The following is an 18085-nucleotide window of genomic DNA, read 5'->3' on the forward strand; positions in this document are numbered from 1 at the left end:
ATACACTGGCAGTTCAACCCCTTTAGATGCGCAAGGATCTGACAAACACTGGATACACTGGCAGTTCAACCCCTTTAGATGCGCAAGGATCTGACAAACACTGGATACACTGGCAGTTCAACCCCTTTAGATGCGCAAGGATCTGACAAACACTGGATACACTGGCAGTTCAACCCCTTTAGATGCGCAAGGATCTGACAAACACTGGATACACTGGCAGTTCAACCCCTTTAGATGCGCAAGGATCTGACAAACACTGGATACACTGGAAGTTCAACCCCTTATAGATGCGCAAGGATCTGACAAACACTGGATACACTGGCAGCTCAACCCCTTATAGATGCGCAAGGATCTGACAAACACTGGATACACTGGCAGTTCAACCCCTTTAGATGCGCAAGGATCTGACAAACACTGGATAAACTGGCAGTTCAATCCCTTTAGATGCGCAAGGATCTGACAAACACTGGATACACTGGCAGTTCAACCCCTTTAGATGCGCAAGGATCTGACAAACACTGGATACACTTGCAGTTCAACCCCTTTAGATGCGCAAGGATCTGACAAACACTGGATACACTGGCAGTTCAGCCCCTTTAGATGCGCAAGGATCTGACATACACTGGATACACTGGCAGTTCAACCCCTTTAGATGCGCAAGGATCTGACAAACACTGGATACACTGGCAGTTCAACCCCTTTGGATGCGCAAGGATCTGACAAACACTGGATACACTGGCAGTTCAACCCCTTATAGATGCGCAAGGATCTGACAAACACTGGATACACTGGCAGTTCAACCCCTTTAGATGCGCAAGGATCTGACAAACACTGGATACACTGGCAGTTCAACCCCTTTAGATGCGCAAGGATCTGACAAACACTGGATACACTGGCAGTTCAACCCCTTTAGATGCGCAAGGATCTGACAAACACTGGATACACTGGCAGTTCAACCCCTTTAGATGCGCAAGGATCTGACAAACACTGGATACACTGGCAGTTCAACCCCTTTAGATGCGCAAGGATCTGACAAACACTGGATACACTGGCAGTTCAACCCCTTATAGATGCGCAAGGATCTGACAAACACTGGATACACTTGCAGTTCAACCCCTTTAGATGCGCAAGGATCTGACAAACACTGGATACACTGGCAGTTCAACCCCTTTAGATGCGCAAGGATCTGACAAACACTGGATACACTTGCAGTTCAACCCCTTTAGATGCGCAAGGATCTGACAAACACTGGATACACTTGCAGTTCAACCCCTTTAGATGCGCAAGGATCTGACAAACACTGGATACACTGGCAGTTCAACCCCTTATAGATGCGCAAGGATCCGACAAACACTGGATACACTGGCAGTTCAACCCCTTTAGATGCGCAAGGATCTGACAAACACTGGATACACTGGCAGTTCAACCCCTTTAGATGCGCAAGGATCTGACAAACACTGGATACACTGGCAGTTCAACCCCTTTAGATGCGCAAGGATCTGACAAACACTGGATACACTGGCAGTTCAACCCCTTTATATGCGCAAGGATCTGACAAACACTGGATACACTGGCAGTTCAACCCCTTTAGATGCGCAAGAATCTAACAAACACTGGACCCACTGGCAGTTCAACCCCTTATAGATGCGCAAGGATCTGACAAACACTGGATACACTGGCAGTTCAACCCCTTTAGATGCGCAAGGATCTGACAAACACTGGATACACTGGAAGTTCAACCCCTTATAGATGCGCAAGGATCTGACAAACACTGGATACACTGGCAGTTCAACCCCTTTAGATGCGCAAGGATCTGACAAACACTGGATACACTGGCAGTTCAACCCCTTATAGATGCGCAAGGATCTGACAAACACTGGATACACTGGCAGTTCAACCCCTTATAGATGCGCAAGGATCTGACAAACACTGGATACACTGGCAGTTCAACCCCTTATAGATGCGCAAGGATCTGACAAACACTGGATACACTGGCAGTTCAACCCCTTTAGATGCGCAAGGATCTGACAAACACTGGATACACTGGCAGTTCAACCCCTTTAGATGCGCAAGGTAACTTAATCTTGCCTTTCAGGAACGCTGGTCATGGGTTCGTATCCTAGATCTGTTGGTTTGTTAGAACTACACCCTTGGTCTCATCATCACAATGATAGATGCCTACTCAATGTGGCACTCTGGGGCTTCACCTATACGTTGAGTTGACACGTCGTGATACAATACGAGCAGTGGCTGGAACCTTCTCTAGCCTAACTACGAAGGACGTACAGTGCACCCATGAAAGCTTCCATGTATCAAGTACAAAACGCTTACAGGATGCACTGATTCAAATATACAACCAGGCAGCATATCTTTTGTCGGCGTCGATCGCTGTTGATGAAAATGGGCAAAATTGGCTACCGCGCTACCAACGAGTTCAAGCAACTGAAAGTGATGAAACTACTACAGCCGTCCATGCGGACATGTTTTCAACTCTCCTCCCATTGCCATAGTTAAGAGGTGGGTAGCGGAGTTCTACAGGGGAAGAGAGCACGTCCAAGATGATCCAACATCAGGGACCTTCGACTTCCAACACTAAGGAAATGGTGATAATATACATGATACGGGTGATCGAAGACTCGTTGTTTTGAAGCAGACCAAGCTGACTTGTAACCATGGATAAGTCTTGGGTTCACCACCATCAGCCAGAGAGTAAACAACAGTCAAGACCGTGGAAACAACTTACGTCTCCTCCTCCGAATAAGACAAAGTCTGTTCCATCCGCTGGCAATGTGATGGCTCCGGTTTTCTAGGATTGCAGAGAAATCCTACTGGTGGAGTCAGTAGACTACCTCCCGAAAGGTCTAAAATGGCCAGTATGATGGTAATCAGCTTGGGCAATTGCGAGAGATTATTAAGGCTACGTCGTGGAAAACTCACTTAAGATGTTTTGTTCTATCAGGGCTATCTACCTGCACACAAGTCTATTGTCACCATGACTTCCATGCATGACTGTGACTTTGAACTCATTGAACAAACCAAGTATCACCTGATTTGGCACCATCAAACTTGAAGTAAGAACTGTCTGGCAAGCATGTTGCAAATGATAACGTCATTTCTTTTAGGGGGGACATATTACGCCACCAGGAGTGAGTGAGTGAAGAGTATGGTTTTACGCCGCTTTTAGTAATATTCCAGCAATATCACGGCGGGGGACACCAGAAATGGGCTTCACACATTGTACCCATGTCGAGATTCGAACCCGGGTCTTCGGCGTGACGAGCGAACGCTTTAACCACTAGGCTACCCGACCGCCCCTTACGCCACCAGGAGGAAGCCTTGAAGATCAGTGGGATCCAGGCACTCCAGCATCACTGGCAGGAGTGTGTGGACCTCGGAGGTGATTATGTTGAAAAACATCACCAACCAGCTCCATCAACGCAGTCTATCGTGGTTAGGCTCTGAACAGTTCTGTCGTTTTGTTCAAAGCTTTGTTTGTTTGTTGTTTAACGCCGCTCTCACCAATACTCCAGCTATATAACGGCTAGATCCGGTTAGAACTGGTCTTCAGCAACCCATGCTTGTTGCAAAAGCGACTATATGCTTGTTGTAAGAGCCGACTAACGGGATAGGGTGGTCAGGCTCTCTGACTTGGTTGATGCATGTCATCGTATCCCAATTGCGCGAATCGATGCTCATAAAGTCGATCACTGGATTGTCTGGCCCAGACTCTATTATTTACAGACCGCCGCAATATAGTTGGAATATCGCGGAGTGCGGCTTTAAACAACAAACAAACCTGGAGGAATATACATTGTTCTTATACAAGCTTTTAATCAAATATTGGTGGTATCTAAGGTCAATTTCAATAAAATGAGGTCAGTGTCAAATGGATTAATTTACAAAATACATTTTTCAATGCATGTACAAGAAAATATAGGAGTGGTGTTAATATTTTGCCAGGTGTATGACCCTCAGTACAGATGTACCGACACGAGCTGGGGTTCTCCATGATACCCTTCCAATCAGACGTACAGACGTCTCAGTGCTAGTCATTAATTCCGAGTCTGATCCAAATTATTAAGTGTAATATTAAAGCAAGGAAACTTATAGATACAGTTGCACAACAGTTCTGGGAAAACAATTGACTAAGGTGGTGCTGCGTTGTTCAATCCTCCAGTGTTCCCAGGCAACAACCCCGTCTCCGCTGCCGTGTAAAATGATGCCCCGGCGCCGCGGCTACTAGACTTCGCTTAGAGAAAATGGAAAATTCTCTTATTTTGTTTGCTTTAATTAATTTTATCGTAATTTTCTGAAAGTACAATGAGCCCTTTTTAGCTGGAGCCTCCCAGAACCTGTAGTGGCTCCATGCGCCAGACACAGGAGTCGTAACTGATAGGCCTCCATACTGAATCCCCGATATTTTCATAAATACAAAGTTACATTGAAATCGCTTCAATATGCGGACAGAGTGCAGAGGTTACATTCACCAAATTCCAGAAACAATAGCACTTTCTTTTAGGTTTAGCAATCTGCCAAACGTGTCCATTATCAAAACAGATACCTATAGAAATGCCAATTGAAAACTAGTGTTACTGTGGGCAGGGCCGCTGTGTGTCTTGTATTCTGATGTCACCACCCCGTTACGGAATCTGACTACTTGTACATTCACAGCATGTGTAACGTGAGAATCATGATTTCCTTCAAATAGATCCGGTGTGTTTCTGCATTGTATATATGAATTTACATGGTTGTTATCAGAAATCTAAAGCCGTGCGAAATCGGCATCTCTGGAAGCGCTAGTTAAATCCCCAACATCATCATCATCATGATGAAGCCGTGTCCGTCCACCTGTGCGAGCCACGTGTAGCAATATTCCTGTCATGTGACGGCTCTAGCTGACTCCAGTGAGTAACTGCACCTTGAATCCAAGTTGGGAATCGAACTGGATCCTGGGCGCGACGGTCGAACGCTCACATTAAACCACCATCTACTGATTTTAAGGCAATGACTATTCATTGTGTCATACTCCGCCTAAAACATTATGACGTGGACCACAAACATGAGTGAAACAGTGATAAATTATTATCCACTAAGATCAGATCAGATGTTTAAAATACTGGTTTAAAATTCTTCATATGCATGAACAACGTCTCCCCAAATTAGCTTAAAACATGTTTTTACATTTAGATAACATGGGAAAGAATACTTGGACATCGCATATAAGAAATCTTTTATTTTCGCATGGTTTTTGGTTTTATATGGCTATGTCAGTCAGTTGGAAATGTAAATATGTTTCTTTAATGAATTTCGGAATCGGTCTATAAATATGTTCTACCAAGAATGGCACTCCACTTTAGAGGATAGTTCACGTTATGAATATTACAAAACTTTCAAGACTTTACTTCAACCAGAAATATATTTATCAGTTCTCACTACGGAAAACTTAAGAAAACAGTTTATTAAATATCGACTTGGTTTGCTAGACCTTTTTGTAAATGAAGGAAGAAAACTGTCCATTGAAAAATGAAAAGAATTTGCCCATTGTGTAATCTAGAGATAGAAAATGAAATTCATTTTGTGTTTGTCTGCCCATTTTACAATGATCTCCGAAAGAAATATATAACAGATTATTTAATAACAATGTCACCGATAAACGCCTTTGTAGTTATGCTGACGACAAAGAGCGAATCAAATATATTAAATCTTTCTCTTTATATTAAGCATGCATTAGCCAAAAGAAATGAATTAATCAAACAACGTGTAAATCCCAATGTGTAACATATATGATTGTATCTACATGCGTAACTATTTCTTGTATATGGGCCGGAGCCCTTTTGTACAATAAACTTATTTTGACTTTTGACTTTTGACACTAGGAAGCAGTCCTTCCATAAAATATATCATGTATCCACAATTGAATATAACTCGTATTCAAGCACGTGACGAAGTCTGAACATCCAATCACGTGGTCACCTGTAACGGCCAGCAGAGTTTGCTGCGGACCTTTTCTAACCAGGAATCCAAACGAGAGTAGTCACTGTGTGGAGATTGGTTTGGTTTGTTTGTTGTTTAAGGCTGCACTCAGCCATTGTGTTAAGAAGTAAAAACATAGCATTTTGTTGTGGTCATTTTCTTCTTTATAGCGATATACTTAATAATTCAGATAAAAACACGTCCCCAGCAAGTCTTTTCTATATCGTAAACTAGTAATATAAGCAGAGAAATATGAAGACAGATAAGGATTAAAACTGTGATGTGAAGGAAGTGTTCTCACTCACAGATCCCATTGCGGCGGCCATTTTATCTTTTTTTCAACATGGAAAGTCCTTAATCTTGTTGCACGACATGAAGAATGTGTTTTGTGTCAATGTTCAACAGTGTTTTGGAAGAGAGGACGTTCAAGTTCAGTTCTACAGCTCGACCAAGGTGAGCTGAAACCCCCGAAGATACATTTGCTTGAAAGTGTCTATCCTTGCAACGACAATGTTTACTTGTAACATCACGAATACATCTGCTTCGTGTGGTCATCAGTTTCACGAGGGCACGGGTGGCCCAGTCGTCTAAGGCGCCGCGATTCGCTGTGCGTCCCTTGGGCACACCAGACACCTATGATTGTGGGTTCGAATGGCCGGTCGGCCCGGATTATGTTTCTAGGTTTGTCAGCACCATACCCGTGCTCGTGGGTTTCACCTAAGTGGTAAAGGTCTAGGATCTGCATCACTTCGGGCTTTCCTCACACATTAAGCCAACACGCCGTGATATAACTGGAATAATGTTAAAAGCGGCCTTAAAACCCAACTCACTCACTCACTCATCAGTTTCACTATCCCGAATCCTGCTTTAATGAAGATAAATGTGTGACATTGTTAAAAGTTAAAGCAAATATCTTGCTTCATAACATGGGACCCTCCTACATCCAGACAAAGGCATCAGTGGCAGCCAATAGCGTCATGTTTCAGAGAAGTTAATGAAACGCCAGTGCCTGTTTTACAAGCTGATTGTTCTCGTGATAGGCCAGGGGTCTACAGGAAGGTACTTCATGATTTCAACATTTTGAGAGGTTTAAAATCACGTTTCGGAATCCGAATCTTTGCCAGATTCCCCAATGTGTTGTTTTGGTGATTTCCAACACATTCACAGATAAGCCTTCCGAGAAACCCATCACATCTTTTAGCTCTGTTAATAGTGCATATAGCAGAGCGACAAATAAGCTGCGTATGTGCGTAAAATACTCCCCAAAACTATACAAAACCCAATTACTTTCAATTATCTTGCGTACAGAAACGTATGAATTCAATGAAACACTCAAATGTACAAAAACAGCACGCGTAAATACCCAGTGAAGCTTTCTCAGCATGCGGACAACGGAGCTAATTTCCGAAACACAATTATGAGCTTATTTACTTTCTGAGTCAAATCTATATATTTAGAACAGTTAAATACATCTAAAACATTATTTCATTTTTTTTTCAATCTTACAATGTTCACCTTTTTTGGAAAAAAACCAATAGAGTGACGAATGGATGAGTGAAGAAATATTGGTTACCCAATGAAAAATGTAATAACCCAATTAAAATAGAAACCCAAGAGTAATTTACAAATCAATTGCTCATCAAGTTATCTGGAGCTCTGAAATAGCATGGTGGACTTCCAATGTGACAACTAAGCATGTAGCCATGTATATTCAACAACGCACACACACACTACATGTATACAGCGTCGTGGACGACTGAGACGCCTTCTCGGCGTCCTGCCAACACGGACAGACATTCACTACACCGGCGTCGATAGATAAAACGACATCGATACATCGCAAGACAGACCGAAGACACTGGTAACCAGCGTTTACATCATACGTGAATGAAATCACTGGGGAGGATCGCCACCAGAATATCAACATATTCCGTGTGAATGGGGCCGTTCTACTCTGTCAGTAGGCCTTTCAATGGCGGGATTGTTTTGAGGAATCGTATTGCGTAAACTCGGGTTTACTACCTACACTGACGAGTGGCTGGGTAGACTGTTGTGTAGCTCGTTACCGCCCCACTATCAACACAGACTTGCTCATGATGATCTACTGATGGCAGGAAGTAGTAAATACAGACGCGCAGGCGCAGATGCTCCCCATGTTAGGGCAATAAGGTCACGTGATTTGATTTGTGATGAAACACATCGGTCATGTCTGATACACGTAGATCCAGCCATGTCTGAATCTTTTTTAAATAATTAATTTCTTATTTTTTTCTTAGAACTAATCGTGAGAAATTCGTTTCTTATACACCCATTGACCCGGGTGCGGTCCGCAATGTGTGGCGTGTATTCGAGGGTCTCAACGGATAACTATGCCCTTCCCCTCTATGCGAGTGAGTGAGTGAGTGAGTGAGTGAGTGAGGAAGAGAGGGCTGCTTTCCAGCAATATTACGACGGAGGACACCAGCAATGGGCTCCACATATTGTTGGGAATCGAACCTGGGCCGTGAAGAGAGGACGCTTTAACCACTAGGCTACCCCTCCGAACATTTCTAACTATCGGGATGGTTGAGATGTACGAGGGGTGTTCATTAAAGATTTCCCCTGACCCACTTCCGATGGACCTAGTGGAATGAAACTTGGCATAGGTATAAGGCTTTCTCCACATAGGAACCACCAAGAGTTACACACTTCTCCCATGGTTTTATGCAACTATGGAGACCTCGCTTGTAAAAGCCCTCATTTTGCGTCTCAAACCAGGACTTGACTTCGGAAATCAGTGTTTCATCATCTGTGAAACGTTTTCCCTTCAAAAGTGACTTCATGGTTGGAAAGAGGTGGAAGTCAGATGGTGCAAGGTCAGGAGAGTAAGGAGGATGTGGAAGGATTTCATAGCCACAGGACCGCGCTTCTGTCTGGGCAACATGAGAGTTGTGTACTGGAGCATTGTCTTGCAGGAGACGGACACCCTTGGTCAGCATGCCACGCCTCTTAAGCTTGATAGCGTCCCGCAATTTCCGCAGCAGTGAAGCATAATAAGCTCCTGTAATTGTGGTACCCTTTGCCAAGAAATCCATCATCAGTACTCCGTGCTGGTCCCAAAACACCGTGAGCATGACCTTGCCTGCAGAGGGTTGGACACGTGCCTCCTTTGGGGGTGGTGACTCCACATGCTTCCATTGCATCGACTGAAATGGCGGTCTCCACTTGATGGATAGTGTCCTCATCAATGGCTGAATGGGGGCGACCAGGAATGGCAGCTGTTTCCACAGATTTCCGACCATACTTGAACTGGCGATGCCAGTGTTTAACAATGTCATATGATGGGGCATCTTCCCCATAAGTTGCTTTCATTTCATCGAAAGTTTCTTTTGGTGTGCGACCTTTCAAATATAAAAACCTAATCACTGCTCGCTATTCTACTGGCTCTATTGTCACACCCTACTCGATCATAACACCTGTAAAAGTGGTAAGATTAATAGTTCGGTGCTGCAAATTCAGACATAACCCATAGATAGATGTATCATTACACATGTGAAATTTCAACCAAATATGATAACCCTAAGTGGTTTAGGGGAAATCTTTAATGAACACCCCTCGTATGTTGAGATGGAAATGAGTAGGGATATGGTGGGTTTAACGCCTGGGTTTAAAAACAGTGTCACAAAACAGAAATATGAAGCACCCATGCCATAATGCCTGTACTTTCTGAATAAAAATGCTAAAAATAATTTTTCATGTGTAAATGGCCTTGTGAGTGACCTTGATAGTGACTTAACCTTCACATACATAGTAGGTGATGACTGAGTTATTTACGGTTTATTTTCACTGATTAAACATGTTTGTTTTCTCATGAATTAAACAAAATATATCTGAGGTTTGTTTCATAGATCACATGTGACCTTGACCTCTTACGGAGCTAACTAAACATTTATCACGATCCAGACCCCACGGTAGTGATAAAACATATTCGTAAAATTCCAATCACACAAACTCCACATATATCGTGTGCACCAATCACATGTCAGCTATATTCCCAGGCGGTTATAACAAGGGGATGCAGAGGACGTAGAACAAGTATGAAGTAAGAACGTGGCTGAGAAATCAAAGTGACGTTCGCGCAAACGCGAGGTGTACTATATACACTTTGGCTAAATAATAACTCCGCATCACCATTCATCTATCTTCTTACTTCTATCTTGACGGGGAGTGGAGCGCAGTTGATACTGGAATCTTCGTTCATTTAAATGAAACCTTCCTATGTTCCGAATGAATCTGAAAATCATATACTTCATTTTAGAAACATTGTTTGCGATGAACGTGTTTTATTAATACAAATGTATGATATAATCAAGGTACCAGCCCGATTCTGAGGCTATAATGATACCAAAGAGCCTACGTTCTTGGTGCCAAGTAGGATGTGTTCTTGGTGCCAGATAGGATATGTTCTTGGTGCCAGATAGGATATGTTCTTGGTGCCAGATAGGGTGTGTTCTTGGTGCCAGATAGGATATGTTCTTGGTGCCAGATAGGGTGTGTTCTTGGTGCAAGATAGGATATGTTCTTAGTGCCAGATAGGATATGTTCTTGGTGCCAGATAGGACGTGTTCTTGGTGCCAGATAGGATATGTTCTTGGTGCCAGATAGGACGTGTTCTTGTTGCCAGATAGGATATGTTCTTGGTGCCAGATAGGATATGTTCTTGGTGCCAGATAGGATATGTTCTTGGTGCCAGATATGATGTGTTCTTGGTGCCAGATAGGACGTGTTCTTGGTGCCAGACAGGGTTTGTTCTTGGTGCCAGATATGATGTGTTTTTGGTGCCACATACGACGTGTTCTTGGTGCCAGATAGGATATGTTCTTGGTGCCAGATAGGATATGTTCTTGGTGCCAGATAGGGTGTGTTCTTGGTGCCAGATAGGACATGTTCTTAGTGCTAGATAGCATATGTTCTTGGTGCCAGATAGGGTGTGTTCTTGGTGCCAGATAGGATATTTTTTAGTGCCAGATAGGATATGTTCTTGGTGCCAGATAGGATATGTTCTTGGTGCCAGATAAGATGTGTTCTTAGTGCCAGATAGGACGTGTTCTTGGTGCCAGACAGGGTGTGTTCTTGGTGCCAGATATGATGTGTTCTTGGTGCCACATACGACGTGTTCTTGGTGTCAGATAGGATATGTTCTTGGTGCCAGATAGGATATGTTCTTGGTGCCAGATAGGATATGTTCTTGGTGCCAGATAAGACGTGTTCTTGGTGCCAGATAGGATATGTTCTTGGTGCCAGATACGATGTGTTCTTGGTGCCACATACGACGTGTTCTTGGTGTCAGATAGGATATATTCTTGGTGCCAGATATGACGTGTTCTTAGTGCCAGATAGGATATGTTCTTGGTGCCAGATATGATGTGTTCTTGGTGCCAGATATGAAGTGTTCTTGGTGCCAGACAGGGTTTGTTCTTGGTACCAGATATGATGTGTTCTTGGTGCCACATACGACGTGTTCTTGGTGCCAGATACGATGTGTTCTTGGTGCCACATACGACGTGTTCTTGGTGTCAGATAGGATATATTCTTGGTGCCAGATATGACGTGTTCTTAGTGCCAGATAGGATATGTTCTTGGTGCCAGATAGGATATGTTCTTGGTGCCAGATATGATGTGTTCTTGGTGCCAGATAGGAAGTGTTCTTGGTGCCAGACAGGGTTTGTTCTTGGTACCAGATATGATGTGTTCTTGGTGCCATATACGACGTGTTCTTGGTGCCAGATAGGATATGTTCTTGGTGCCAGATGGGATATGTTCTTGGTGCCAGATATGACGTATGCTTGGTGCCAGATATGAAGTGTTCTTGGTACCAGATATGATGTGTTCTTGGTGCCAGATAGGATACGTTCTTGGTGCCAGATATGACGTGTTCTTGGTGCCAGATAGGACGTGTTCTTGTTGCCAGATAGGATATGTTCTTGGTGCAAGATAGGATATGTTCTTGGTGCCAGATAGGACGTGTTCTTGTTGCCAGATAGGATATGTTCTTGGTGCCAGATAGGATACGTTCTTGGTGCCAGATTGGATGTGTTCTTGGTGCCAGATAGGATGTGTTCTTGGTGCAAGATAGGATATGTTTTTGGTGCCAGATAGGATGTGTTCCTGGTGCCAGATAGCATTGTTTTTAACGCCACAATAGATATATTCTTGATGCCAAATATAATGCTAGAGGAGACTAACAATCAAACGGTGTGGAAGCAGCTCGGTCGAGATTTCCTGCCACGACTTAGAGAACTATCCCATGCATTCCAACAATAGGATACTGCGTAACCGAACGTTTTTGCTGCACTGGATGGATGGTAAAACAGACTTGACACAACACATAAGCATTAATCTGCGGTTAAAGCACATTGTGTTTGTGCTGAAGAGCGTGGTTGGAACGTGCCACATATTCGCGACTCCAGTAGATCGACTTTCCTGCCTGCCTATAACACTATTTCAGATCTACGTATGTTTATTGGCAATAAAGTTCAAATTAGGTTTACCTCCGGTGCAAAGCGAGCCGCGCCTCGGGCTGTGATGAAGGTGTGCACGTGGCCGGGAAGGCTCATTACTTGGCACGGAGATAACAGGGCGCGCGATTAGCATGTCAGCCCTACAGGTGACAACACGTGTGTTGTGTAGATCTACAGATCTTACAAACACACGGAAATAAATCACTGATGACCAAACCAAACTCATTTGCGGAGTAATTGACACCTTGAGTGATACTTGATGTAGGCTGGGTTAGGGGGCAGTAATGGCGAGATGCCGCTCTGACGGAGAGGATAGCTCTAACAAATTGGTTTTTTTAATCTCTCATCTGTCAAAGTCACCCGATGTTTTAACAAAACAAAACCGGGAGGAGGTAAACTCGGTGCTTTTCTCTTATTTATTACAAATGTCTAAGATGTCCGTTGTTTCAAGTGTTCAATGACGCAATACTCCACTAGCCTATTCGCAATACCAATATATACTGGTACCATACAACAAATTGTATATACTGGTCTCCATACAACACATTGTATATACTGGTCTCCATACAACAGATTGTATATACTGGTGTCCATACAACACATTGTATATACTGGTCTCCATACAACACATTGTATATACTAGTCTCCATACAAACACATTGCATATACCGGTCTCCATACAACACATTGTATATAATGGTATCCATACAACACATTGTATATACCGGTCTCCATACAACACATTGTATATAATGGCATCCATACCACATGTTGTATATACTGCTCTCCATACAACACATTGCATATACCGGTCTCCATACAACACATTGTATATACCGGTCTCCATACAATACATTGTATATACCGGTCTCCATACAACACATTGTATATAATGGTATCCATACAACACATTGTATATACCGGTCTCCATACAACACATTGTATATAATGGTATCCATACCACATGTTGTATATACTGCTCTCCATACAACACATTGCATATACCGGTCTCCATACAACACATTGTATATACCGGTCTCCATACAAAACATTGTATATAATGGTATCCATACAACACATTGTATATACCGGTCTCCATACAACACATTGTATATAATGGTATCCATACAACACATTGTATATACCGGTCTCCATACAACACATTGTATATAATGGTATCCATACAACATATTGTATATACTGCTCTCCATACAACACATTGCATATACCGGTCTCCATACAACACTTTGTATATACTGGTCTCCATACAATACATTGAATATACCGGTCTCCATACAACACATTGTATAAAATGGTCTCCATACAACACATTGGATATAATGGTATCCATACAACATATTGTATATACTGCTGTCCATACAACACATTGTATATACTGCTCTCCATACAACACATTGAATATACTGGTCTCCATTCAACACATTGTATAAACTGGTCTCCATACAACACATAGTATATACTGGTCTCCATACAACACATGGTCAAGCATGGCCTGCTTGACTGTATTGATTTTTTCCATCACAAGGGATCAACATTTCAAAGTTTCAGCCATCAAGGATCTTTTTAATCAGGTAAGTTCTCATTTCATTCTTGTTATTTTAAAGGAAATTGAATTGTTTCATAAATTTTGATTACTATGTTGTGTAAATAAATAAATACATTTTTACATTTGGGAAAATAAATCAGTAACTGAGATTGTTAGTGGCCTATATCCTCGAAGGGGGTTAAAGTAGTGTAAAATTATTGTCCCCCTGAGGGGATATGTAAGACCACGTCTTTCAAAGTATATTTATTTCTACCACGTTTATAATCGTAGCATATGTGTTTTTTTAATGTTTGGCTAAAATTGTCAATAATCGCCAACAGCTGAAGGGATTATGTAATTCCTGCTAGGGACCATGCAGGTAGCAAAAGTACTGTAAGCCCCCATGGACCCTAGCATGGTGATCTCCCTTCAGTGGCTGGCGATCAATAGCTCATTTTTTTTTATCTTGTATTGTTACGTATGGTGTTATATTTGTATGGTTATCTAGTTGTTTTAAATAAGATCTGTGATAAATCTAAATCTTACTGTCCTTCGACGACAGGTTTTTATACAGTCTATATATATTTATTTTGAATATAATACTTTTTCTCGTCACGATATGGCTGAAATAATGCACAACACATTGTATAAACCGGTCTCCTTACAACACATTGTATATAGCGGTCTCCATACAACACATTGCATATACTGCTCTCGCTACAACACATTATATACGCTGGTCTCCACACAACACATAGCATATACTGGTCCCCATACAAACACATTGTATACACTGGTCTCCGTACATTTACTCCTTATATTTTAACTTTATACTATGGGCCTAAATATTCTTTTGGAAAGCGTCTTGCAAAACATTTTTATTCAAATCTATATATTTTCCTGACATAGAGAACGTAGTTTGGTTTGTATGATGGCATAGGACTAGACTCAGAATGATTTCCGAGACTGTGATACGAGGATTGACTGATAAGACCTGATCCTCACAGAAACATTTGACCTGAGGACATGAAGCCCTTCCATGTTGGTACACGTTTGCCAACCATGTTGGAGGAATTCTATCCCAGTTTCGTAGAAGAGTTTTCTTGAGCGTCCAAAACGTTGTCCACAGCTGCTGTGACGTTCTAGTTGAAATGGGAACTGGAGCATTCTTCATATTTGGGAACAGGTATTTCGAGCCAGATCAGGGGAACATAGTGGTTGATGAAGGACTTCAAAACCACAGTCTTCGATGTTTGCTATGGCAATGACTGATTTGTGCACTGGTGCATTGACCTCGTGGAAGGACACATCTTTTCTTAGCTTTCCACGTCTCTTAGTCTAAATTTCAATTTCCCCAAACGTGCAATATAAAATGCTACGTTTATTGTCTGGCCTTTTGGAAGATAGTCCACCATGATGACACCCTCGGCATCCCAGAACACAGATGACATAAACCCCTCCAGGTGATGGGATAGTCTTTGCCTTCTTTGGTGATATCAAATGCTTCCCCTGGTTTGATTGTTGTTTGGACTGTCTGGAGGCAGGCATAGTCACAAATCACTGGAAGAACCTTTTCTTGGATCAGCATCAAAGAGAACTTCAGTGTCACGAGACATGGTCCTGGTGTGTTTTTTATCAGATGTCATAAGCTTCGGACGTAACAAGCTTCATTACCAAAGTTTCTGTGATAATGTAATGTGTTCTTCTGGGAAATGCCAATTGAACTAACAATGTGACGCTCAGGCTGCCGCGGATCCGTCATCACCACTACGTGGATTCGCTGTCCCACTCTGGAGTTGCTGACCTAACAGTTACAGCGAAATGAGTTGCTCTCTTACTCACTTGTGAGGCTCAGAAGTTATCAGTCAACCTCATATTCCCTGAGGCCAGCATACACATACTAGTTGACTCAGATCAGCTGACATCTGGCCGGACAACCTAAACGGAAGCCCATATGAACGTTACAATGATCAGTTTCTTCACCACCATAACCGCGGAAAAGGCACAATGTCATTACTGCCCACCAGTGTTTTGCCAAATGCGAAAATACATAGTGTTTTAAAGGAGCAGCAAGGCTGATACAGCAAGATTACACAGGTCATTGTGTGTTGTGTTTAATACAGTTACGTTTTCACATAATACATAACCAACTAATAGGTGTGATGATTGACAATCATAATACCATTCGTTTGCTTTGAAACCTTGTTTTATAGAGTACTGAATAGAAAACTCTGTTTAACATTTATATAAACCTTTTATAAAAAGACTAAAGCTGTGTCAATAAAGGAGATTGCACTTGCTTACCATTCTCCACAACTGACGCCAGGGACAAAAGAGCTAAATTACTTTTTTTTCAAGATGTGTCGCAGACATCGTCTTTTATTTCAACAATATATTTGTTCAATAAAATCGTAGACAACTACAAATATATCTTAATTGCAGTAGTCTAAAATAACATTTAAGAAGGAAATTAAGGGATCACCTGAGAAGTGATTAAGAACAGATTGTACTCGTTCCTGATCACATCTGAAGTTGGGGAATCGCTGCTCTTGCTATTACAACAAAGGACAATAGTTGGTTATCTACATTGACTCTTACGACATATTTGAGACTCTGGGGAGAAAGGGAGATAAACCCGACACTGCGACAAAGACTAGGAACACGTTACAGACTTGATAAGATCTTTGAGGCATGATGAGAAGACATCATTCTGGAGCCTCTTGAGATCAGATGCATCCAGTGACAGGATGCATCAGACGTATCGTAGAATTAGCCAGTTATATGCCGCATACCTACAGATGCCGGTTGGTGCCATCAGATAGGTTGTCATTGAATTATATGGCATGATGGGACATCATTCTGGAGCCTCTGGAGATAAGATGCATTCAATGGCATCGGACAGACCGTAGCGGTAACCAGTCATGTGCTGCATAGATGTCGTTTGGCCCCACCAGATAGGTTGTCATGGCATTGTACATGAAGATGCCGTTTTACCATAATCAGACGTGTTATCATAGCAGCATAGATGAAGCTGTCACTTGACCATAATGAGATGAGTTGGCACAGCATGATACATCAGGATGCCGTTTGATGCGCTTGATGTCATATAAGGTAGCCTGTTTCTGCCAAAAGTGACGTCCATTTCTTCTCATCCAACAATTCCCAATGTGCTATTTTCCGATGTACATGTCCTCTCCCTGTACCATGCATCTTCCCGAGACAAGAGAGTTAACTGACTATCAAAGTCCAGTTTCCGCCCTTGCCGAAGTAGGCTGGAATTTTGGAGTTATATTTTGGCTGGACTGACGAGTGTATGCATAGTCCAAATTCGCGTAACGTAATCAACACCCGGTTAATAAACAACATGGCGACTGCCGTGCAGATTTCGGTCAATTGCAGGCTTTGCAGAGCATGTGTACAGTGAACTGGGCGTCGACAGATATTTTCCAAAACTGTTCATGTTTTTAATCACAGTGCATACGTGATATGATGCACTTAGCGACCCGTTGTTTAAAAATATAGTTTTACAATCTTGATTATCGATCCGATCGTCTTGACTGGGCGCCGCCATTTTGTTTGAAGCAAATGGATGTGATATGAGAGGTGGAATCAGATTGGTCAATAGAAGGGACATAGAAGGGAAATAACTTGTAATAGCCACTGGTCGATCGGTCGATCCCAGAAATCCCAGCCTAGTTCGGCAAGGGTGGAAACTGGACCTTTGCAGTCAGTTAATAATTAATAGTACGCTTTACTCGTTGGGTAAACTGTGACGACACGCAGGGTGACAAAGCATCAATAATCTAGCCCCGTCTCTGGAGCTTGTTGTTTAACGCTGCTACCAGAAATATTCCAGCTGTATGAACAGACAATCCAGAGATTGATACGATGTCAACGAGCTTGACCACCCGATCCGCTTAGCCGAATCTTACCTCAAGCTTAGATTCGAACCCGGAATCCCCACGTGGGTGGTCTCTTCAGTTGTACCTGAAATACGCGCATCCACCTCAGGTTAAAAGGGCTTCTAACATTCAATAATCCGTCACAAGGGATATATTTTACATGA

This window comes from Haliotis rufescens, unplaced genomic scaffold (genome assembly GCF_023055435.1).
Source record: "Haliotis rufescens isolate VD_foot unplaced genomic scaffold, xgHalRufe1.0.p SCAF_20, whole genome shotgun sequence".
Lineage (NCBI taxonomy): Eukaryota > Metazoa > Mollusca > Gastropoda > Lepetellida > Haliotidae > Haliotis > Haliotis rufescens.